This window comes from Coenobita brevimanus, chromosome 74, assembly GCF_032717465.1.
Source record: "Coenobita brevimanus isolate Jiangsu-jjx chromosome 74, ASM3271746v2, whole genome shotgun sequence".
Lineage (NCBI taxonomy): Eukaryota > Metazoa > Arthropoda > Malacostraca > Decapoda > Coenobitidae > Coenobita > Coenobita brevimanus.
In genome coordinates, this window is record NC_137027.1 from 16,578,074 (window position 1) to 16,604,525 (window position 26,452).

Genomic DNA, 26,452 nt, shown 5'->3' on the forward strand with positions numbered 1-26,452 from the left:
AAAATGAGCTGCAAATATCTCGGCAACAGACAAAGAATGAGCCACCACCACACCTGCATGAGATAAAACAGGAGGAGAGGGAACGGGAAATTTCCCTGAAATCTTCCTCATCAGTTTCCACACTTTTGTGAGAGGAGTCTGTGAAGAAATTGAAGAAACAAATGATGCCCAAGACTTCCTCCTAGCCTCCTTCATAACCCGCCGGGCATGAGCTCGGGCCCTCCTATATGCCGCTAAGTAACCAGGGTCACCTCGGTGACGACGAAGTCGGGAGAAAGCAGCACGTTTAGCCCGAACAGCAGAAGCACACTCATCAGTCCACCAGGGAACTGGACGGCAAGGAAAGTGACCAGCTGTTCTCGGAATACTCTGCAGTGCCGCCGAGTGTAGTAAGTCTGTGAAATACTCAACAGCAGCATCAGTGCTGACAAAATCCTCCACACATCGGTCTCCTCAAAAACCGGCCAGACCGTCCTATCCAAGCACCAGCGGGGAAGACGATGCCGAGGCGCACTCTGTGTCGATCTTAATAAAATAGGGAAGTGGTCACTGCCATGTAAGTCCGGTAACACAGCCCATGTAAAATTCAGGGCTACCCCTGCAAAGCACAGAGACAAATCAATAGAAGTAAAAATACCCGTTTGACTATGGAAGTAAGTAACTTCACCAGAATTTAAAATGTACAGGTCCACATCCTCCACAATGGAGGCTAACATAGTACCTCTAGCATCAGCTGTGGAGCCACCCCACAGGGGATGATGACTGTTCATGTTGGCCAGCAAGAAATAGGGTGAGGGAAGTGCACGAATAAGATTTTCAAGATCAACCCTCTCAATAGTGGCACTAGGAGGGAGGTACAAAGAGCACACAGTATAACGACGGGGAAGGAAAATCTGGAGAGCAATGGCCTGCAGTGGAGTGCTAAGACTCACAGCAGTGAAAGGTATGTCACTGCGTACTAGAATAGCCACACCCCTACCATGACCCTGTTCAGGAAGAGGATCTGAATAAAAAACCTGGTAACCAGGTGGACTGGGGGGCGCAGCATCACCAACCATTGTCTCTTGTAGGCAAACACACACAGGTGAATACTCAGCCAGAAGCCAACGGAGTTCCTCCCAGTTGGCTCGTAAACCACGGCAGTTCCATTGAATAATATTAGCCATTAAAACTATTGAAATAAAAAGGGGAAGGGGAGAGGGACAAACAGAAAACCATAAAAAAATACTAAAAATATTAAAATGGAGGAACTATATACACAAAAGAAAGGGTCACTTAGTGGAAACCACTGAGCGACCCTGGGAGACAATCTCCTTGGGAATGCGGATACGCCCACTAAGGGGCTTGTCACGGGCAGCAGCATGGCTAGAACGAGGGCCTGGGGTCTGCCAAGTGTTGGGAGACTTCACAGACAGTCGTCGCTGCCCAGCAGGAGAGGAAGAGCTACTCCGAACCCTGCCCGGGGCCCCCAGTGAACCAAGAGGTCGAGCAGGAGGGATTGGGGTCCTGGCCTCCAAACGTGGAGGGGGCAGGACAGGATCCTCCGAGGTAACCGGAGGAGGAACATCCGATACCCCAGAGGAAGAGGTGCCAGACTGACCTGACACCCCAGAAGCCCCCGAAGACCCAGAAGCAGGGTCCGAGGGCTGTTGCACAGATGGACTAACTACAGAGGATGTGGACTCCACGACCGACACCTTGCTTGGAGGATCTTCAAGACTCAAAGACTCTGAGGAACCACGATGACGTTTAGCAAATGAAGAATGTGCACCATGACTACCAGGGGATACCATAGATGTAGAGGTCGAGTCTTGAACTGTAGCGGCAACCATCTCAAGTGCGGGAGATTGTTGCACTGACATGGAATCAGCAGATGAAGGCATAGGAGCTGACACAACAGGAGGAACTCGGGTCTGCTGCTGGATAGGACGACGAGGACGGCTATGACCGGACAAAACTGATGCATAAGACACTCCGTTACGGAAAACAGATGACATGGCTCTACTCCTGGCCTCAGGAAAGCTTATTTTATCCCGATTACGGATGAGGAGGATCTCCTTCTCCAAGCAAAACCGGGCACAGTCTTTAGATGAAGCAGAATGTGCCTCGCCACAGTGCAAACAACAAACAGGTCCAGGACAGTCCTGTCCTGCATGAGTGGATGCTCCACAACTGACACACACCACTGGGAGGGCCTGTTGCAAACGATGACAGACTCGCCCAACGTGGCCGTACATCTGACAGTGGTAGCAGCGTCGTGGATTTGGTACAAAGGGTTTGACCCTAAGGGACAACCAAGCCACCTTGATGGATGAAGGGAGAACAGTACAATCGAACGTCAGCAACAAGGATGGAGTTGGGGTAAGAACACCATCAACCTTCTGAAACCTCTCCACTTTAACGACCCTGTGGACCTGGAGTTCTTCAAGCAGCTTCTCTTCACTGTAACGCAATAAGTCTTTGGAGAAAACAACACCTTGACTTTGATTAAAAAAGGCATGAGGAACACAATGGAACAGTGCATCCGGGTCCTTACACTGGGCAGCCAGCCGGGAACCCTCTTCAGGGGATGTAACCTCCACTAGGAGGCCACCATCCCCCTGAGGTGAAATCTTCGGCTCTCTCCCACAGATTGACACAATGCACCGATGAACAGTAAAAATGTCCAGATTCCCAATAGGCTGACCATCCAAAGTACGAATGGTGTAGTACCTTGGGAAATCAACCCTCTCATAGACACCTGGCAGGACCTCACGGGCATGTCCACAAGATGTTGTTGTCTGTTGCCGGCTCTTCTTCTTTGTAGTGGCCACTGACCGCAAACCAGTAGAACCAGGCAGGTATGGTTCCAAGGTGGCAATGTGGGCCTCACCAGCCAGAGGCACACGAGGCACACAGGAGGGAGACTGTGAGGGATAGTCAGGGACGGAACCAGGGTCGTCAGCCACAAGAATGGTGTGGGAAGCCATATATAATAAAAACCACCTTCATTCCCCCACCCCTCCACCCACCATGGAGCCCAACAAGGGGAGGCCATATGCCAGGGAAAACACCACCGGCGACCCCAGAGGTAGTGGGAAAGTATACGCAGGTAACCACCAAGGGACCCTGACAAGGGTGACTCCAGGACGATAGGAGCCACCAGGTCCCCCAGTGCCCGCTTGACCCTAAAGCCACTAGGTGACTAGCCTGGATGGCTAGCCAGTGACCAGCCGATTGACCTGGTCGGGCCCAACCAGGCCACCCGTCTAGCCAGAATAAGGGACCAAAGAGATGTATTGCTAGCTGCAGGGCGCACCATGCAGCATCGCTCAACCTCCAGGACTCCCGTCTCCCAGCATTACGGGACGCCACGCATGGCAAACACGTGGGGAGGCAACAGTCCCGCCCTAGATGGCAAATGGGCAGGACTGACATCACCAGTAGGCCTCCTCTACAAGTGATGTAGGGAGTGCTTGGTCCACGAGGCCGACAAATGCCGAACCCTACAAAGGTAGGCATGCCTCCCAAGTAGGTGGCACTGCCAACCACGCTTCAAGCCCCACCATCACGTCAAGGTGGCCCCCTACAGTGGGGAAACGTACTGCCCTCTGCCTATCGGTTCATAGTCGCGAAGTTCATAGGTCCCTACCTGGGAGTTCCCAGATTTATAAGGATTTGAAATATCTCAGTTCTGTCCAATACTGCAGACTCTCGGCTCCAGTGGGTTAGAGAGACTGTTAGATTTGCCAGTTATTAAAGAGACTGGTAGATTTGCTAGTCATTAATCCATTGGATCCCAGGGGTGCTGGGGGAGGCAAGGCACTGGGAGGGTACTAAGCGTACCGCGCTCCCCCAATCGGCTCATAGTTGCGAAACTCATAGGTCCCTACCCGGTGGTTCACTGCTTTATAAGTACTTGAAAAATCCCAGTTCTGTCTATTACTCTGGACACTGTGCTTCAATGGTTAGAGAGACTGATAGGTTTGCCAGTCATTAAAGAGACTGGTAGGTTTGCCAGTCATTAACCCCTCAGTGGCCACTAGAGTCGAATGACGTTTATCCGATAAATGGCCGCCGCCTTCGTTTGAGCGCGGCCTGTAAAAAACTGCAAAAATTTTTGGGAAGTGAGTGAATGTTCTGAACTTCTTCACACTGACCTACACTACATTCCCATACACCCCATCAAGCAGTTCAGAACCTGCTGCTGTGATGAGTGGATTTTCGATTTTTTCGCTCCTGGCCATGCCTAAACACGCACAACTTCACCCATTATCTCGACCCAGGCAGAACATATCAACTTTGTCCTCTCTCGCAAAACACACACAACCACCTGTTCACGAATATGAAGGATTACAGGCACATACAAAAATGACATGAAAATAAGTGAAAAATACATTTTTGTCTTGGTATCTTTACCTATTTGCTCAGGTTTGCTGTAATGATTTGGATCATTTGATGCAGTGCAACTTGTAGAAAACTGTGAAAACTTTCGGGAGGTGAAAAGAAATCTGGGACATGAGACTGACCTTGACTTCACCCTCTCACACATCATCTGTCAGTTCACCACCTGCTGTCGTGACGTGTGGATGTACGATTTTTCGCTCATGGCCATGCCTAAAAACACAGTTACACCCATCACCTCCACCCAGACAGAAAATACAATCTTTTTCCTCCCATGCAAAACATACACAACCACGCTGATTACGAGACAGCAATATATATTTCGAAAATAACAAGGTAAAATGATAATGATGAACGTAAAATGATAAAGATGAACATGTTCTGAAGGAAAAAATACGTTTTCCCCGTCTGTAAACGCATTTATTTCTGCTTTGTATCTATATTAGTCATGATTAGACTTATTCTTGGTTTTGAAACTGCATTACGATTCTATTTTTAGCCATGCTCTTGGTGTGGGAGCTAGAAGTTGTGACTCAACTTTCGTATTGCTAATCGGATCTGACCCTCCACTTTATTCTCTCGTGGCAGAGTCTAGCCTTGGAGAAAGTGCAGTTTTCTCATTTTGGACTGAAAATTCAACTATTTCGCTCCCTTTTCCAAGCATGGGCAGAACGATAACGTAAAAAATCACTCGAAACTATCATAAATATATTTTATATCAAAAAGGTGAAAATGTATTCATAACATTTTTTTTCCAAATATTCCTAAGAGATTATGTACTGAAATCATTCGATATCATCATATCTCATATATGCACAACATTTCAGCACCATTCGCATTGTTTTGGGAGGTAAAAAGAAAAACCTGCCCAGTTGCTTTGTGGCAGTGTCCCTGGGCGGCAATATCGGTTACTGATATTTCTGCAACTTCCGCGCTTCATTGCAAGCCACAAAATGAGTCTAGGAAGCTGGGATTTGCACTGTAAGGTGCATCTGAACTTTCTCTTCAATATGGCAAAGAAACAAAAATTATTTTTTGAAACTTCAAAAAATGACCCCGGCATCGGTCTGGGGTGCACATAAAATTCCGGGCTTTCGGCCACGGACGGGTTAAAACATTGGATTCCAATTTCCATGGGCAAATTTGGCAATGGAGGCAGAGGAGGCTGTAGCACGGGCCGAACAGAGTGGTACTCCCGAGGGGAATGGGAATGCCGGTGACAGGGAGAGCTGGAGCTCCTGTTTCACTATCTATCTAACCATCCCCCTTTGCTAACCTTTTCAGTGTGACAGTAACATGGAGAGTAAACCAGCATACTCTCCCAAACATTTCCTCTAACTATCTTATGCACTACACCACATGCACTTTACATTTCACACCGAGTATCCCACTACGTCACAGGGGTTGGCACCAGCAAGGGCATGCGGCCAGAAAACTTTGCTCCCGCTGCCTAGTGGCAGACTTTTGGGGGGAGGCGTGACAGGGGTTCCGCCGGCATAGATTATGGGTCCAGGGCAAGATGAGGCTCAAACCTGTGCTAGACGGTACAGGGCATTGCAGTTCCCAGGCTGCTGCTTCCGCCCAATAGAGAGGGGCCCGAACCTGGGAATAGCACCCCAGGAGGCTGCCCTATCAGTGGGTGTATAATGGCGAGACAGTTGCAGTGCCAAGGTGCGCTTGGAGGGTGTCCCTGCAGCTGTCCTGGCAGGGTGCCCCGAGGCCACTACCACAGCCACTGGTAAGCTGGTGGGCTAGAGGTCCCACATCCATTGGCTGGACCTGGGACTGTGCAGCGAGTGGGGCCTGTGGTATGTCTAACCCCCTTTATTAATACTGACTATGACCAGATACAAGAATCAGTTTCAAAGCAAGCCTGAGGACAGTAAATCACCCAGGGGTATGAGGGTGGGTTCATGGAATGTGGGAAGTCTGAGGGGAAGAGCAGGGGAAGTCATTGAGGCATTCAGTAGGAGGTGGGTGGATGTGGCATGTTTGCAGGAAGTCCAGTACAGGGGTGGATCAATCAGAAAGATTGTTGGGAAGGATTGTTACTATAAGTTGTTTTGGCAGGGGGGACAGACGGATATGGGGGTGTTGGTGTGATGGTTCCAGAGAAATGGGTGGAATATGCTATGAATGTTATGAGAGTATGCGATAGGATATTGGTAATGAAAATTTTGCTTGCAGGAAAGATAACTGCATTTATATAGGCATATGCTTCACAGGCAGGATTGGATGAGGTAGAGAAAGATAGATTTGGGGATGATTTAATATGTGTAGTAGGTGGTATGTGGGATGAGATAGTGGTTTTGGGAGGGGACTTAAATGGTCATGCAGGTGAAGCAGATCAAGGTTATGAAGGAGTACATGGGGGATGTGCGTATAGTATAAGGAATGCGGAAGGGGAAATGATACTCAAGTTTGGGGAGACAACGGGCATGATTGTGTGCAACACAAATTTTAGGAAAAGAGAGAGTAGGTTAATTACGTATGAGTTTGGAGGAAATAGTCAGATAGATTATTTTCTGGTTACGGGGGCTGATAGGAGGTTAGTTAGGGATGTTAAAGTTATAGGAGGTGAGGAGTGTGTGCAGCAGCACAAACTATTGATTTGTGATATGGTGCTTAAAGAACGAGTGATGAAGAAGGGGACTTATGTCCCTAGGAGGAAAATATGGAAACTGGAAAACCAAGTAGTAAGGGATGCCTTCTTTAGTGAGATGAGGAGAATGGTGGCTGAACAAGGAGCCGTAGACAGAGGCATTAATGACCAATACAGAGCCCTCAAGAACAATCTCGCTCCCACTACATCATGGAGAGTGGTCAAAACCCTAGGTTCTGATCACCTCTCAATCATCATCACTACCAAAACCAGAATCACCCCAGCTGGCCACAAACGCACATACACTAATTATAAGAGAGCTAACTGGGAGGCCTTTGTAACTGAAACAGAACAACATTTCGAAACACTAAACAGTACACCCATCACAAACATCAACACCGCTGTGCACACTTTCAATACAATCATACAAAATGCAGACAAAAGACACAACCCTAGAGGCAACAGAAAGAGACACAACTCCAGCTTCACACCAGAAATTCAAGGCCTCATCAGACAACGGGACACACTGCGACACTCCCCAACACCCCATACACAAGACACCATACAAGAACTCAACACTCAGATAAACAGTAAAATTTCAGAACAGCAAACACTAAACTGGTAAAATTACCTACAAACACTTGACCACAAAACAAACATCAGCAAACTCTACAAAATACTAAACAGCATCACATTTTCCAACAGCAACACACAATCGCATGCTGCCATCACAACAACAGACACCATACCCTCAAACAAACAACAAGCAAACTCTCATCAATCACTTTTCACAAGTCAGCCATCTAACCCCCCATCTGGAAGACCGACGTATCATAAGATGAAAGAGACAGTTCCCCACAGACCCAGACTACGCACCTTTCACTTACAACCAGACGAAGCACATCATTAACAACCTCAAGCACTCCTCTGCCTGTGGACCAGACAACATAAGCAACATTCACCTTAAACACCTAGGACCACAAGGCATACAAGCACTCACCAACATATCAAACTACAGCTACTCACACAACATAATACCCAACATCTGGAAGCATGGCAATATCATCACTATCCCTAAACCCAACAAAGACTCCACGTTACCCTCCTCACATCGCCCCATCACACTCCTCTGCACCCCCTCTAAAGTCACTGAACGACTGATACTACAACTAGTCACACCTCACATTCCCCTGGCCCAGTCACAATATGGCTTTAAGCCACTACACTCCACAAACACCCTTCTTACAGACCTTACACAGAGAGTTTTCAATGGCATGAATTCAGCTAGGCCACCACACAGAACAGTCCTAGTCACACTAGACATTAGCAAAGCTTTTGATGCCATCCCCTGCCACAACCTCACAAACAAATTACTCAACACAAACATGTACAATAACACAAAAAGATGGCTGGCAAACTACTTAGCAGGCAGATGTGCACACGTAACATTTGCCGGTCAGTCTTCTAACATCAGAAACTTCACAAACGGCGTCCCCCAAGGATCTGTTTTGTCCCCTATACTCTTTAATCTATATATGCACGACGTACCCACACCCCACACACCACAGATACACATAGCTTCCTATGCAGATGATATAACACTTACATGTACACACCAAAATGCAAACACAGCTGCATACATCATTCAACCTTACCTCAACACACTAAACGAATGGTTCACCACAAACAGGCTCAAAATAGCCCCAGTCAAATCTACAGTGACTCTTCTCACAAACTGGAGGCAGAACACAGTCACATCCCACACCTCACCATAGACAACACTCCCCTACCACACACACATACACACACACAAAATCCTTGATGTAACATACAATACATCAATGTCATTTAAACAACACATCACAAACATTAAAAAATAAAATAACACCAAGACTCAATGCTTTGAGGTCACTTGCCCATACAACATTTGGACACAACAAAGAAACCACCACCACAGTATACAAACAATACATACGTTCAGTGATGAATTATGCAAGCCCTGCCTGGGCTTCTAACCTGACCAAAACACACTACAACACTCTACAGACCATACAGAACAAGGCCCTAAAAATAATCACAGGCTGCACAGCTACTACACCCACAAACCACCTACATCAAGAAACCAAAGTCCTCAAAGTCAAGGATCACCTAGACATGAGAGGCACCCAGTTTCTTGCTGCAGCCTCCACAAACCCACAACATCCACTACAGTACATGGCAGTACATCCACCCACACCAAGGAACATCAAAACAACACCCAGCACACGATACCATACACAAATACTATCATCTCACCCCCCTCAGACCAGCTTCCAGAAGCATATCCACACTCAGATCACTAGCCGCTCCATTCAGTCACTTAAAGACAACACACAGCTGCATGCACGGCCTCCTGACATCCACCCTTCTGAATCCTATCTTCCTCATGAGGACAGGGTCCACCTGGCCAGGCTGAGATGTGGGCACCATCCAGCCCTCTTAAGCTACCAGACGAGGCTGGATGACTCAGTCGCTGATGCCTGTCCAGGATGCAACACAGCACCCCATTTATTAAGCACATTATAGAAGACTGCATTGCACACAATCACCTATGCCAGCAACACAACATACACTCTTTGAGAGCTCTGTGGGAAAGCCCGGTCTCGGCCATGGCCTTCCTAAGGGACTCGGGGTTGTTCGGCCAGACTGCCTAGGGAACAACTACTACTACTACTACTACTACAATCTCTTGAGAATTACTTATGTTATATGCAGTTGGACAAGAGGCCAACCCAGGGGTGCACCCGGGGAGGGGGGGGGGCACCCGGGCCAGAGCCCCCCCCCTTTAGCTCTCTGGGTCCTTTAAATATGTATATATATTTATTTCGATAACAGCAAACCATGAAAAATTGGCAGTACAATCAAAGAGTAACACATGAGCCTGCAGCTCCCTGACCCTAAACCTACATGTGACCTCCCAGTAATAATCGGATTATCTGACCTCACCTCACTACGGGCCCCCCCCCTTAGAAAATTCCTGGGTGCGCCCCTGGTCCCACCAAGACAAAAAGTAACTTGGTAGTGGGATGAGGGTGTAGAAGTTGCAGTTAAGAAGAAAAGAAGCTTTTTCCGGGAATGGAAGAAGGGTGGTAACAAGGAGGAATACTTGGCTGCCAAGCATAGGGCTAGAAGAGAGGTATACAGGGCAAAGTCTGAGTCACAGAGACTTTTACTTGATAACCTAAATCATGGGGAAAGGAAAAATATGATATTTAAGGTGGCAAATCAGATGAAGAGGGATAATTGGGATATTATAGGTGAGCAGTGTGTGAAGAATGATGAAGGTAGGGTAGTGGTGAACAGTGGGGATATCAAAGATGCGTGGAGAAAGTATTATAGCTGGTCGTTGAATGAGGAGTTTGACCGAGACAGGGAAGGTTTGGAGCCAACAGATCCAGTGTTTGGCCATTGGCCTTTGATTGACGCTGCTACTGTGAGTGAGACAATAGGCAGGATGCAGGTGGGGAAGGCAGCAGGTGTGTCTGGGTTGACTGCCGAAATGTTGAAAGCCTCAGGAGATATAGGGGTAAGGTTAGTCACTGACCTGAAAAATATGATTATATATGAGTGAATGTAGGGAAGAGTAAAGTGATGGTCTTTGAGAGAGGTGAAGTCAGTGAATGTACAGCGAGGTTGGATGGTAAGGAATTGGAAAATGTGAGTACGTTTAAGTACTTGGGTAGTGTGATGAGTAAAGATGGAGGTTTGGAGGGTGAAGTGCCTGAAAGGGTACAGCAGGGAAGAAAGGATGCTGGTTCTTTGAAAGCAGTGATAAGAAACAGGGAAGTGAGCATGAAGTGAAAAAGTTACTACATGACAGTATTGTGATACCAACTCTAACGTACGGAAGTGAAGCTTGGACGTTGTTGGAAGGACACAAGTAAAGAGTGAGAGCCGTGGAAATGAGTTATTTAAGAGGAGCCTGTGGAGTCACATGGAGAGACAGGCTGACGAATGAGGATATAAAGGAGCGTTGTGGTGTTGATGTGGATGTGATAGGAAGCGTTATGAGGAACACACTGAGGTGGTTTGGCCATGTGGAGAGGATGGAGGGTGAAAGACTGACGAAGAGAGTGTATGTGAGTGAGGTGGAGGGGAAAAGAGGGAGGGGGAGGCCGAGGATGAGATGGAGGGATGGGGTGGAGAGGTATATGAGAGAGGGGGGTGTGAGTTGGGAGCAGGGGAGTGAAATGGCAGGGGACAGGGCGACTTGGAGGCGATTTGTTTGTGGCCACCCCAAACGGGATTGAGGTGTCTGGCAATAGATAGATAGATAGATATATGAGTGTGTTGTCCCATATGATTGGTTGAAGAGTGAAACTGTAAGGGTGTATAAAGGGAAGGGTGATGCCCCGGAAAGAGGAAATTATAGAGGTATAAAGCTTTCAGATCAGATAATGAAGGTAATGGAGAGAGTTCTAGAAGGTATGTTTACAGAAAGAGTGAATATTGATGAGATGCAGTTTGGGTTTATGCCAGGCAGGGGGACCACTGATGCTATATTCATTGTTCGACAGCTTCAGGAAAAATATTTTGGGAAGAAAAGGGATCTGTATTTTGATTTTGTTGATTTGGAAAAGGCCTTTGACAGAGTCTCTGGAGAGGTGGTGAAATGTGCAATGAGAAAGCTTGGCTTGGAGGAGTGGCTGGTTAGGGTGGTTATGGCCATGTATGTGGGTGCTTGCACCCAGCTAAGGGTGAATGGAGATACAAGTGATGAGTTTTTCGTGAACGTTGGTGTGCATCAGAGGTCAGTTTTGAGTCCCATGTTGTTTATCATGGTACCTGAGGCCCTCTCATGTGACTTCAGAAACGGACTCCCGTGGGAGATGTTGTATGCTGATGATTTGGTGTTGATTGCAGAGAATGAAAGGGAGGCCAAGGAAAGATTTAGAATGTGGAGAGATGGTATGGGGCGCAAGGGCTTAAGGGTAAATGCAGATAAAACAAAAGCAATGATATTTAGGGTTGGTGGCGGTACTGTCAAAGACGAGGGAGAGTGGCCATGTGCAGTTTGACACATGGGTGTGGGAAGTAATTCTATCTTGTGCAGTGTTTGTGATAAATGGGTGCACAAGAGATGCAGTGGTATCAGAGGTAGACTGCGAGATAATGCTGATTTTATGTGTATGGCGTGTCAGGGAGAGCAGATGGAGACTGTCAGGCGCGAAAGGACTGAAACTGACCGTGTAGAAGAGTTTTGCTATTTGGGAGACATGTTGTGTGCTGGAGGTCGTGCTGGCTAGGGTGAGAAGTGGTTGGAAAAAGTTCAGGGAGCTGTTGCCTCTCCTGACATTGAGAGGACTCTCCCTACGTGCTAAGGGGTCTTTGTATGCAGCATGTGTTAGGAGTGCAATGCTGTATGGTAGTGAGACTGGGATACTAAAGGAGGAGGATATTTGCAGGCTCAGACATACAGAAATGACAATGATCAGGTGGATGTGCAGTGCGTCCCTGTGTGCAAGGTCGGGGGAGGCTGGGTTTATAATGGAAGAGTTGAGAGGCAGGATGGGACTGGAGTGTATTGGTGTTGTGATGAGGAGAGGTAGATTGAGAAGGTTTGGGCATGTGGAGAGAATGGGGGATGATAATTGGGTGCAGAAGGTGAGAGGTGTTAATATTGGGGGTGGGGTTATGAGGGGTAGACCAAGAAAGACAAGGGACAAGGTCATTAACTGTGACCTCAAGGTTAAGGGACTGAACAGGGAGGCTGCCATAGATTGTGCAGCATGGACAGCTGCCATTAGGTGACCATGTCCGATGCATGCAAGCATGTTGGAGCCTTCAAAAACAAAAACGAAAATGTGCCCAGGCTGAAACAGCCACAAGGGGATGGAGGAGGAACAGGAGTGGGGGGGGGGGAGCAGAGAGGAGATGGATGGAGGACTGGGAGAGTGGTGTACACCACCATGTCTGTGTTCCGACACGGTCATTTCAAACCTACGGCCCCAAAAGGTGAACTTGGGGCTGGCTTAGGTATCGTGAAACCTTTTAACATGTATGCATATGGTCCTATAATGTGGGATTCTCATAAAGCGGGAGCTCCAGGGTACAACAGTCCCGCGTCATGTGAGTGCTTGCTGTAATATAAAGTGAAAGGAAAAATAAGAAAAAACAGGAAGAGAGGAGGGCAGACACAGAAAATGAAAGATTAGGATGAACGAGGAATTAAGCAGCAATATATCAAGTGAGTGGATGATGGTCATCATCAACTACCACATATCTTAATATCAGTCCCCCCTAAAAATACTCATTTAAATACAATCTGGAATTTTTCATTCATAATCTCACAAGTTGTTTTCTTTTACATATTATCACATTTAATCTTACAATCCTATCTTTTAGTGACACTTTGACAGTTTATAGTCAAACTAGGACTTGTTCACCACATACTTTTCATATCTGGTTGCAGCTTATTTGTGGTGGGTGATGGCGACCATCATCCACTCACTTGATGTAGTGCTGCCTACTTCCTTAGCTTTTATCATTCTTTTTCTGTGCCTGCCCTCCTCTTCCTATTTCTCCTATCTTTCCTGTCACTTCTTATTCCTTTTCTTTCCTTTACAGGTGGCTTTACATTGAGTGACAAGCCAAATGGTTTCCTATAAGCCAAGAAACCATTTACAACGCTGGGTGGTAATCATATAACCAAACCATACATGCTCCCTACGTGTCAACAAGTGGGTTGGTGGAGGGTTGGTGCCCCTCCCTGTAAAACAACTAACTCAGTGTCAAATGGCCACCCTTTACGGGATTGTGGTGTCTGGCAATAGACAGATAGATAGATTCTCTTCTAATCCTCACATAATCATTTCTAAAATATTTACATCTCTCCCATGCTGATTTACTTACATTTCTTTTCAATATTCTAAACTTTGTTTCTCTTTTCTGTTGCTACTCTGCACCTATTATTAAACCATTTCTTCTCCTTCTTTAACCCCTTCATGGCCGCCGGCGTCGAATGACGTTTAGCCAATAAATGGCCACAGACGTCGTTTGAGCGCAGCCTATAAAAAACTGCAAAAATTTTGGGAAGTGAACGAACATTCTGAATGTCTTTACACTGACCTACACTACACTCCCATACACCCCATCAAACAGTTCAGAGCCTGCTGCTGTAATGAGTGGATTTTCAATTTTTTTGCTCCTGGCCATGCCTAAACAAGCACAATTACACCCATTATCTCAACCCAGGCAGAATATTTCATCTTTGTCCTCTCTTGCAAAACACACACAGTCACCTGTTTACGATTATGAAGTAGTACAGGCACAAAAAAAAGACATGATAATAAGTGAAAAATACATTTTTGTCCTGGTATCTTTACCTATTTGCTCAGGTTTGCTGTAATGGTTTGGATCATTAGATGCAGTGCAACTTGTAGAAAACTGTGAAAACTTTTGGGATGTGAATGAAAATCTGGGTCATGAGACTGACCTTGACTTCACCCTCTCACATATCATCTGTTAGTTCACCACCTGCTGTCGTGACAAGTGGATGTACGGTTTTTTCGCTTGGTGCCATGCCTAAAAACACATAGTTACACCCATTATCTCGAACCAGACAGAAAATACAATCTTTCTCCTCCCTAGCAAAACACACACAACCATCCTGTTTACAAGACAGCAATATATATTGCAAAAATAACAAGGTAAAATGATAAAGACGAACATGTAATTACGGAAAAAATACGTTTTCCCCCGTCTGTAAACGTATTTATTTCTGCTTTGTCTCTCTATTCGCAATAATTAGACTCATTCTTAGTTCTGAAACTGCATTACGATTCCATTTTTAGCATGCTCATGGTGTGGGAGCTCGAAGTTGCAACTCAACTCCATATTGCTAATCGGATCCGACCCTCCACTTTGTTCTCCCGTGGCAGAGACTAGCCCCGGAGGACATGCAATTTTCTCATTTAGGACTGAAAGTTCAACCCTTTCGCTCCCTTTTCCAAGCATGGGCACAACGATAACATAAAAAATAACTCAAAACTACCATAAACATATTTTATATCAAAAAGGTGAAAAAGTATTTATATATATATTTTTTTCCAGCCATTCCTACCATATTATGTACTGAAATCATTTGATATCACCATATCTCATATATGTGCAACATTTCAGCACCATTTGCATTGTTTTGGGAGGTAAAAAAAAAAAAATAACAACACCTGGCTAGTTGCATTGCGGCTGCGCCCTTGGGAGGCGGATATCGGTTGCCGATATTTCTGCAACTTCTGCGCTCCATTGCAAGCCACAGAATGCGTCTAGGAAGCTGGGATTTGCACTGTCAGGCACATCTGAACTTTCTCTTCAAAATGGCAGAAAAAAAAAAATCAATTTTTGAAAATTTAAAAAATGACCCCACCGTCAGCCTGGCATGCAAGGAAAATTCCGGGCCTTCAGCCACGGAGGGTTAATTTATCTCCATATTTGGGAACATATTTACTAACACCCTCAGTGTATGCTTCCTAAAAATGAAAGTTTTTATTTTCGACATCCTTTGCTTCATTAAACTCCCACCAGCCATATTTCCTGCAATATTCTCTGAGTGCTAAAATCAGCTTTCCTATAGGTATACCAATTTCTCATGCCCTTTTATTTTAATCTTCCCCCAGTTTATAACCTTGAGAGAGAGAGAGAGAGAGAGTGTGTGTGTGTGTGTGTGTGTGTGTGTGTGTGTGTGTGTGTGTGTGTGTGTGTGTGTGTGTGTGTGTGTGTGTGTATTTACCTATTTGTATTTACCTGTTTGTAGTATACAGGAATTGAGCGATGCTCATGTTGTCCTGTCTCCATATCCACATTTATCTAGTTTACTTTTACACACATGAATATTTTTCTCCTGCACCACCTTTTTGTCTAAGTCGTTCCATATACTTATGTATTTACCCAATATACCTAATTGAGATACACACGAAATATGCTATGCTCGTGGGTTCCCATCGCTGTTTCTCAGTAAGTCAAATTTAGCTTTAAACTTGTGTGTGTGTGTGTGTGTCCCCAGCTGATCGAGTGTAAACAGACCACTTTATGACCCATAATTTTAGCTGTTTTACTTATGACCATTTATTTGATAGAAACCCTTTAAAATTACATTGCTTTGTTTATTCTAAGTAGGATAGATGTGCCTGTGCATAGCCTGACAGTGGAACTCTGGTTATGGCTGTGGAGGAGGTTCAACTCCTGGGATTTTCCTGAGCAAACTTTTTCCCCTCCCCCAATGTTTACACGGCCGAATCAGTGTTAAACTCTCCATTCAAAACATGTTTAGTGCAAATCAGACCCTTGTAAACTAAGAGTCTACTGATACACTAGGGGACAACTGCATGTTACAGGAATGAGACACTTTTTCATAATGCATACAGTTTCTTAAGCAATAATTCAACTGGTACATAAGCCATTACACTAAATATGTAGGAATATATCCTCAGTTGTACGTTTTATGCTTTTTTTTTTTATACAATACTGTACTGGCAAGAACACATACCTATAAATTATTAGAATTTATCAACCCCTCAGCCTAATAGGGCTCTCCAAATTTCACACAGTCATCTGGCATTAACTTGAATATAAATCAAACATGGGTTCACTCTGAAGAACATGCTTGCCATTGTTAGTGAGGTACTCTCTTATACAATGATTAAAGTTATACAGTATCAGCAAGATAAAATGCTGTCTATTCAACCCAAACAAAAGGCTTTTCTTGCATCACCATAACACATCAATGTATGATACTTAAAACAATAATGCTCCTTGACTTCTCAGTAAATGACAACATGCTTGGCTCTATCCTGCTTAGATCTGAGCAGTTTGCCTTAAGCATCTCACTTTAACCTCTTTATTCCAGCATGACTCAGTAAGTGCTGGTTGAGGTGGGTTTTCTGACTGAAGGGTTTACCACATTCATCACATCGGAACTTCTTTACTCCTGTATGAACTAGCTTGTGCTTGGTTAGGTTGCTTTTATGACTAAACTGTTTATTACATTCATTGCAAGTGAACTTTTTTGCTCCTGTATGAATCACTAAGTGGGTGTTCAGATGACTTTTCTGACCAAACAGTTTGCCGCATTCATCACACCTGAATTTCTTCACTCCAGCATGAATTAGTAAGTGTTGGTTAAGGGTGCTTTTCTGAGCAAACAGATTACCACATTCATCACACTTGAATTTCTTCACTCCTGAATGACTCAGCTGGTGTCGGGTGAGATGAATTTTCTGACTGAACAGTTTACCACATTCAGTACACTCGAACTCCTTAATTCCCGAATGAATTACTTTGTGTCGGTTAAGAGAGAACTTATTCATAAACTGTTTACCACAGTCTACACATCTGAACTTCTCAATTTCAAATGAGATTGAGACAGCATCTTGAGCTGTCTCATTCTCACTCATCCCACACACTAACTTCACATCTGGTTCCACAATTATTTCCTCACTCACTTCATACTCAAACTTCACATCTGATTCTTCCTTAACTACCTCCATTACATCATCCTTCTTGACTTTCTTAATACTTGCCGAATTTCTGTCTGCTCTCCACTCAACTCCATCCCACTGCCAGCCTTTCTCTCTGCCACCAATATGATAACTAGCCACCATCAGTGACATATGAAAAATATTCCCATTAATACTGATGAACATATATCAATGCACAAATCATTACTACTAAGTCATAACTGTCAATACAGAAACCATTACTATTGAATCAATAATGTCAACATACAGATCTAATATGACCAATGCACTCCTCACATTCCACAAGTCCTATACACAGATGTAGAACAATCACAGTCACATTTGGTAACAGAATGAATATATGATCCAGGCTGCACTCACTCTTTAAAAGGCATCAAATTACTTAGGTTTCTTGTATTCATTAGCCGAGGTGCTTGTTGTACAATGTGCTCACACAATGAAATCAAACATGCTACTGGGCTGCAACACAAGGTATGTCCTCAATCCTGTCAACACTCTGCATTTATTATTCAGGCAACTCCTTGATGACCACAGTGCTGATTATTCTGCTTCACTGATCAGACATCAGCTATGGACCTGGAACAAGACCTGCCATTAAATCAGCATCACTATTAACCTAATAGCACTATACAGCACTTTATGCACACATGGTCAAGAGGGACAACCTGAAGATGAAAGTCTTGTCACAACCATTACCTTACAGCTTGGGTCAGAACAGTCCACACCAGCTTGCCAGCTTCACTGATTGCTGGCTGTCTTGTACATTAGCCATCCACTCTCCAACTGCACTCTCACCACTCACCTGAAAACAAATTTTACTCAACTGTAACCAAGGGAGATGGCTATGGTACTGATTCATGATTACAGTGCCCTCGCACAGTAAACGTATTCAGAGTAAACGATTCGCCTACCGAACGAGCAGGGGGTAATCAGGTCCACAAAACCATAATGAACGAGTTGAACCCCGAGTGAACAAAATCGGTGGAAAGAGTAGGTCATAACCGCCATCTCGCATATTGAACGACCCCCCTTCCCCACCCCAGTAGACGGTGCAAAAGATGCCAGATCTGAGCAACTTTTTGAGCAGAATCCAAAGGAGGACTCCATTGCACGAGAGAAACTGTGGGAAATGGGTGAGTTTAGGTATTGGATTTCCAGATACAACTCATGTATTATGCTTTTGTCAGTTGCTGATTGGTTCCTCAGCCCGACCCAACCCACGTGACCAATGTCCGATACCACCTGCCACAGCCTGCCTCAGTGTTGTGTGGATGGTCACTGTGATGAGAAGTTTATTTACTTATTTCCTTGCTCCTCATTATTGAGGCGTTTAGTAACATACTGGTGTAAGCGCCGAAAAGTAAATAGGAGAAAAACATGGTCAAAGATTTTCAACTTTCAGAATGCAATAGCTCAGCCAAATATTGAGCTACAGTGCTGGGGTTGGTCTTAAAATGATCGTTAGAAAGCCTACTTGCATGCTGTAAGAAGCATGAGATTTTAATGCATTCTGAAAGATGAAACGATGACTGCATTTTTCTCCAACTGAAATTTTAAATACCGTTTAACGCACTGCATAAAAATGGCATAAACACCCCCTAAACAATAAAGACTCTCCCCAGAGACTGAGTTTTGTTAGTTTGTTGATATCTTCATCAAATTCCCTGACTACTGTATCTAGACATTCACAGCTACCAATGGACGATTTTATGTACCTAATTAGGGCCCTGCAGGTAAGTGCGAAGGTGAACAGAGAAAACCAAATGAAGGAAAAGGTTGAAACAATCCAAATCGGAAGGTAAGTAACTTCCAAAGGTAAGTAAAGTTAAGTAAGAAGTATAAGGCAGTAAGATAACAGACCATTGGTCATAAAATCAACAGGTCCTTCTGAAGCTGCACAAAGACATCTCACCTAGGAAAAATTACATTTTAGTACTAAGGTAAGAGTGTATTATTAAGATAACACTAGTCGTTCCCTGGGATAAGATTGTACGATAGAATGGTATTACAATGAAGAGTCTTCTGAAGCTGCACAAAGCTGTCTCACCTGGAAAAAAAAATTTGCATACTAGCTCTTAGGTAAGTTTTATTTAGCAGAATGAAGAGTAAGATACCATGACAAGATAAAAAGGTAATAAAAAACCATTAGTTAGCGCCATTTACCTTCCCATTGTCTCCACAGTGTTTGTAGTCCCCGCAGCTCCCATACTTCCAGTGATAGGCAATAATTGTGGTCAAAGTGGTCGCTGTCGACATCCTCCTCATCGGAACTGTCCTACAAGTCCCCATTGGCTCCAAAAGCTTCTTGTTCACAAAAAATATGCATGAAGTAGGGGGTGTGGTGCACTGAAACGCAGGTCATAAGCTCCTCAAGATGACTAAGTTTGCCAGGCTTTAAATGCCATGCAGTCTCTTACTTCAGTGGCACAGTAAGTGAAGAGAGGATTAAGAGAGACGGCTTGTAGTTGGTTATGCCGTTAATCAACCGGACACTACCCAAGGGACCCATATAGTTCATGCCCATGAGGTACCCCTCACGAAAATTAAGTTCCAGCACAAAGTGTCAGGCATCCTGAAAGCCATAAGGGGGGAGTGGTCGCTGTATTGCCACCAACTTCTGGAGGAGGTCAAGGTTCAGAAACTCCTCACGCCACATCACAATAACCTCAGTTTTCTCGATAACGGCACTACGAATGGCACGAAAGTACCCTACAAAGTCGTAGATGGTGTCAGTCTCTCTAATAATTTTTTCTATGTTTCCGGATACATGGTCGCAGGCCACATAGCTGCGTCCGGGCACCAAGTAGATGTATTCAACACGAGTGAGGCGGCGTCTGTGAAGTTCACTGAGGTAGAAATGGATTATGATGTTTTTATTTTGTCCCCCACAGTTATCGGTAACAATCTTGAGAGTTTCAAAGTCTTCCTTTGCATATTCCTCGTCTATCTAGTTCCTCGTCTATCTAGTTTCTAATGCAGGAGGCTATTTCAATGCTGCCACATCCCCCACTCAGATTGTCCGAAATGTAAAACTTGGATTTATTATTCTTCAGGTTGTGCATGCACAAGTTGTACATCCACATCATGCGCTTGTAGTAGGCAATACTTGTAGACATGCAGGGTATGGGTAGGGTCTGCTGTAAGTCAAGACATATGGCTCGAACTTCAGGGTTATCGTCACTGGCCAACTCCTTCATGATATTCTGCCCTGTCTTGGCGAGGTCAAGGTGCTGCTGAAGATCGTCTTGGAGTCCTGCTTTTTCAGTTTCAGTTGCCTTTCCGATCACCATCTTCAGTAGATCACACTTGGAGCACATGTCTGTCTGTGGAGGCTTGAACCCTAGACGAAACTTGGTGCGTTACTGCGCTCAGTAGTAACCCTCCTTGACAAATGGGTCGTCGGGGTCTTCATCCTTCATCCAATTTATGTACAAATGGTACATTTTCTGTATGTTAAGACTCCCCTCCTGGTAGCGAAAATTAGGAGATTTGGCCCTTGTGTAGTGTTGGGAAACTGCCTGTGTGGTCTACCACCTGTTGCAGCTGTTGGCTGATGATCTTCTGGGACTGGGGGTGGCGGCCTCGCGTTCCACCCATGGGGCTACCTGTGTCCGTCACCGAGGAGAGTGTTGTCTTGACCCTCGTCTGAGAAATGGCCAGAAAATTGAGAGAAGCTTTCTTACACACATTGATAGAGTCATTATACGTGAGGGTATAGTGCAGGAAAGGCAGCGTTCTCCCTGTGGGTCCATGACTTGGTGGCGCCACTTGACAGGTTGCTTACGTACGTGCTTCTGTATGAATACATTTTGCAGTGCAGTTACCAATATCCCAGAAGCTTTTATGTGTGGTCCTCACTATAGGCACAGTTATGCGATCGTAGCATCCGTCATTGCAGGCAGGGCCAATATTTCAAGTTGAACCGACCGCCCGGTCGCTCTACTGGTGTACGCAGAACCCTGGTTCCTCTTTGTTTTGGTCTTGTTTTGGCTCCATTCAGCAAGGTTACAGACTCACTTGTGACCTCTTGAGGGTCCCAGGTCCTAGGGCACATCACTAGTGTCAGACATGAGGCCAGACAGGTTGAATAAGGGACACTATCTTTCTATCTATCTATAGTCCGACACCCTAATCCCGCAAAGGGTGGCCGCAGACAAAACACCTCCAAATCGCTCTGTCGCCCACCATTTGACTACCCTCCCCCCAACTAACCCCCCCCCCTCCCTCATATACCTCTCAACTCCATCCCTCCACCTCATCCTCGGTCTACCCCTCCCTCTCCCTCCCTCCACCTCACCTACATACACCCTCTTAGTCAGTCGTTCATTCTCCATTTTCTCCACATGTCCAAACCACCTCAGTGTATTTCTCCTGATCTTCTCAACCACATCCACATCCACCCCACAACGTTCCTTCACTTCTTCATTCATCAACCTGTCCCTCCATGTCACTCCACATGCTCCTCTCAAGTAATTCATTTCCATTGCTCTCACTCTTGACTTATTCCCCTCTTGCAAGGTCCACGCCTTGCTTCCATACGTCAGGATAGGGATCACAATACTATCATGCAGTGACTTCTTAACTTCCATACGCACCTCCCTATTTCTCATCACTGCTTTCAGTGAACCAACAACCTTCCTTCCCTGCTGTACCCTTTCACGCACTTCATCCCCCAGAGTTCCATCCTTACTCATCACACTACCCAAGTACTTGAATGCACTCACATTCTCCATATCCTCACCATCCAACCTCACTGTACATTCTGTGACTTCATTCCTCTCAAACACCATAACTTTACTTTTGTTTACATTAACTTTCAGCTTCCTCCTCCTACACACTGTTCCAAATTCATTCACCAAACCTTGCAACTCCCATTCATCTTCACTCAACAATACTGTATCATCAGCAAACAGCAACACCGGAATTTTCCAAATCTCACCCTCATTCATTAGAGCCACCCCCACATCCACTGCCCTACCTTGCACCTCCTTCACAACCACATCCATGTATATATTAAACAGCCATGAAGACATCACACAACCCTGTTTCAGTCCCACATTGAGATCAAAGAACTCACTCAGCTCACCATTCACTCGCACCGTAGCCCTAGCTCCTTCATACATGCTCTTCACAGCATTCAACAATTTCCCCTCCACCCCATATATTCTTAATACCCTCCACATACCTTGCCTATCTATTCTGTCATAAGCTTTCTCAAAGTCCATTAAGACAGCATACACCTTCTTTCCCTTTTCTAGGTACTTCTCCACTAAACATCTTAGAACAAATATCTGATCTACACACCCTTTTCCCTTCCTAAATCCCCCTTGTTCTTCTCCAACTAGCTCCTCTGTCATATGCCTAACCCTATCAATGAATATTCTACCATATATTTTACCAGTCACACTAAGAAGGCAAATACCCCTATGGTTACCACATACTTCTCTCTCCCCTTTTCCTTTGTATAAAGGAACAATTATACCTGATTCCCAGTCCTCTGGAACCCTTCCCTCTTCCCAAGCCAATCTACACAACTTCCATATCCACTCCATAACAATCTCACCCCCATACCTAAGCATTTCACCAAACACTCCATCAATTCCTGAGGCCTTTCCCAGCTTAATCTTCTTCATCACTTCCACTACTTTCACCCTACTGATCTCTTCCTCCCTCCTCTCATCTCTTCTTCTCCCAGCCATTCCCCAACCACTTATACTCGCATTGCTCTCACTCTCTACATTCAACAAATCCTCAAAGTGCTCCTTCCATCTCCTCAATTTCTCTCTCTTCTCCATCAACAATCTATTATTCCTATCTTTCACTCCCCTACTATTTCCCCTTTCACACTGCCTTACTTTCTTTACCTCCTTCCAAAACAATTTCTTACTCTCCCTCCATTTCACACTCAGATTCCTCCCAAACTCTTCATCCACTTTCTTCTTACTCTCCTTCACCAGTCTCTTCACCTTCCTTCTGTTCACATATACCTCTCTCTTCTCTCTCTCATCTTCTCCCCTACCTCTACTCGTTAACCATTCACTATATGCCTTCTTCTTTTGTTCCACAGCTCGTTGCACCTTATCATTCCACCATGCTGTCCCTTGCACACCCTGGCATCTCCTCCTCACTCATTGAAATATCATAGGTTAATACAAGTATGAATGCACGGCGGAAGGAAGAGGAAGACTGGTGGCCATGTTGGCTACGGGCCTGGTACTGGCACGCTGATTGGCTGAGCTTTTGTTTACATCCATCCACGAGGCACGGAAGGTGGTGCATCATTGGCTCACACCATGCGCTCCCAGCTGGGGTTCTTGATACAATATGTTACAAAATTTTCTCTAAATGGGCTCCGGCGCGCTGATGCGGTCAATTGTACCCTGTTACAAGGTAGGCAATTCGACCCTATTGCATGTGCCAAATTCAAATACTTTGGTGCTCCCCGGCTACTAGACGACGAGGGAAATAACACGGTATACTTAACTTAATTTTGCCCGATGTGTTGCTTACACCCCATGTTACTAAATGCCTCAATTTTTCTTTCAGAACTCTGAGCATATGGCTCCAAACAAACTTTAGTTATGCCTAAGCACCCTGAAAGTGCTATAAACACAAGAAAGCATTTTTTCTAAATGAATATGTAAAATTGTTGGACGAATTGGCATATGGTGTGGGAGCTTAACTCCAAATGATCAGACATAAATTTGATGAGTCAAGTGTGTTTACAATGTTGATAGTTTCCTTTGTTGGAAAAAAAGTTATTGATGAAGGAGCAGTAAAAGTCATGTTTTTACCTTTAGTTAAAAAAAAAAAAAAAAAAAAAAAAAAAAGGCTTTCTGCCCCACCTTTGTTATGAACTGACGGTCTATGATCGAGAAAATTCAGATCTTGCGATATGTGAAGACACTATGTGTTGACACAAATAGTTAGGTAAGATAATCATGTGAGTTCAGTTCTTGTGAATTATACTGTCATACAAATTATACGTCTTGGCTGACTTGATTATTATTCATGATTACTGCATTCGTGTGTATCCAAGAAGTGACAAATACTCAATCACTCCATGCTGTCGACTTCTTAATAGCATTTTTTTTTTTTTCATTTATTGTTGATGACTAATACCTCAAAACTAGTTTCACACTGCATTTTTTTTTTTTTTTTTTTTTTTGAGCACTGAAAGTGATTCTTGGCGAAATGTGCATGATGCTGGGTGGCCATTATTCATGTGTTGTTTAGATCAAAAGTTTTCGCTTGATTAGTAATGAGGATTTTCATAAGGCTTAGTGGCAATCCTTGGTGATTAAAATTTTTATGGGGTGTATTAGGGGGCAAAACTAATCGGTTAGGTTAGGTTAGAATGCAGTATGCACTGATGTGTCCAGTTGGTGAGATCTTATGTAAACACACTGACTTGGGTGTATTAAGGCACACATATTTGTAATAATCTATCTTCAAATATATTGTTAATGCAAAATATGATGCTCCCCCTATTTTACATGTACATGTATGTCACATTTTAGTGAGAAATTGATTTTGCACGAGGTTCTGCATAACCTATCTCGTGTTGCATGAAGACTCTACCATACTTGTTTCAATACCACAGTCAGCCACCTTAGCCATGCAGCCCAATTGGGACAGGTTAGGTTTGGCAAGGTTAGGTAAAGATAACCTGTGCAATTTTGCTTGGGAAACACATTGAGCATATCTTCGAGAAAATTCTATGTTTTTTTTTTAACGGAGGAGGCTAGTGTTATTCCTGGCTGAGGGGTACTAGTGCCCACCACATATGTAACACAGACCACAAGCCACAAGTAAATGTATGGTAAAACTGTTCGTCCGCCTCCACACCGAATGGCAGGAGTCCCCTGTCCTCCGGGATTAGTGCGGAAATCTCCCACCATGCGTGCCTGTCCGCTTCCCTACTGAATGGTCAGATTCACCCGGCAGGCTGCATTAGTTACACTGCCTGAAGCGGTGATCGACTGGTCATCCCCTGTCGCCGTTACGCACTAACTCCTGCCTGGGCAAACGTAAGTGAACCATACAGATGTCAGTTTACTGCGTGTTGCTTCCTCTGTGCCCGAAAGCAACCGTTGGGTGCGATGTGACAACGCTGTACTGCTTGCCGGCAAAACAAAAGCCCGCACCTCAGTTCCCGCCTTTCTGCCCCTCATGAGTGGTAACACTTGCAAGCATGGCTGTGACTGCGGCTGTGTTTGTGGTGGTTCCCTAACTTCCTCAGGTTGTGGCCCTGCTTTGCTGTATTTTGTGTGTGGTGATGGCCCCACCACCACCTGAGAAGCAGAAAAGAAGGTTCTGAGTCTGGAGAAGAAGCGTGAGATATTTGGCAAGGTTGACAGGCTGGACCTCAAGACACTTTCTTTGTGAACGTGAGCTAGCCCGTTCAGCACTGTTCGATATCAAGAAGTCACGCAACAAGCTTATGCGGTACGGACAGGACTTTGCCGAAAGCACATGTTGTGGCGGCAACAGGAAGGTAATGGCCCAGGCCTGTCACACCATTATCGACCAGTCGACATTGATGTGGTTTCATCAGGATGTGGTGCCGGGGTGCTAGTGCGTGGGACCGAGGTGAAGTCAGCTGCTGAGGGGTTTGCATGCCTGCACAACCTGCAAGACTTCAAGCCCCACCATGGACTTACTGGCCCTAAGGCACACGGTGAGGTCTTGGATGCGTCAGCGAAGGAAGTAGATCCGTTTCGCCTAAAAGTGCAGCGCCTGATCAAGGACGAGGGCCTTGCCCTTGGCCAAGTCTATAATGCTGACAAAGCTGGTCTGTTCTACTGCTCCTTGCCCACCAACACCCTGGCTGAGGACAGGGAGAAGTCTGTACCCGGTCGGAAGTTGTCCAAACAACATGTCTCTGTTTTGTGCTGTGCCAATGGAATGCACCGCCTTGAACCTATTGTTGTCGGGTGTGCAAAACAACCAC

General features: G+C 45.0%; 1 long non-coding RNA gene across 1 annotated transcript in view; it reads right to left on the reverse strand.

Annotated features, from left to right (window-relative positions):
• Positions 1-16,509: 16,509 nt before the first annotated feature.
• The window catches only part of LOC145407757 (uncharacterized), a 123,794-nt gene continuing 113,851 nt past the window's right edge, over positions 16,510-26,452 (reverse strand). The window contains exons 2-3 of the long non-coding RNA XR_013898789.1: positions 18,196-18,301; positions 16,510-18,075 (exon numbers count right to left, since the gene is read on the reverse strand). This is a non-coding gene — a long non-coding RNA (uncharacterized LOC145407757). The remainder of the gene's footprint in view (positions 18,076-18,195; positions 18,302-26,452) is intronic.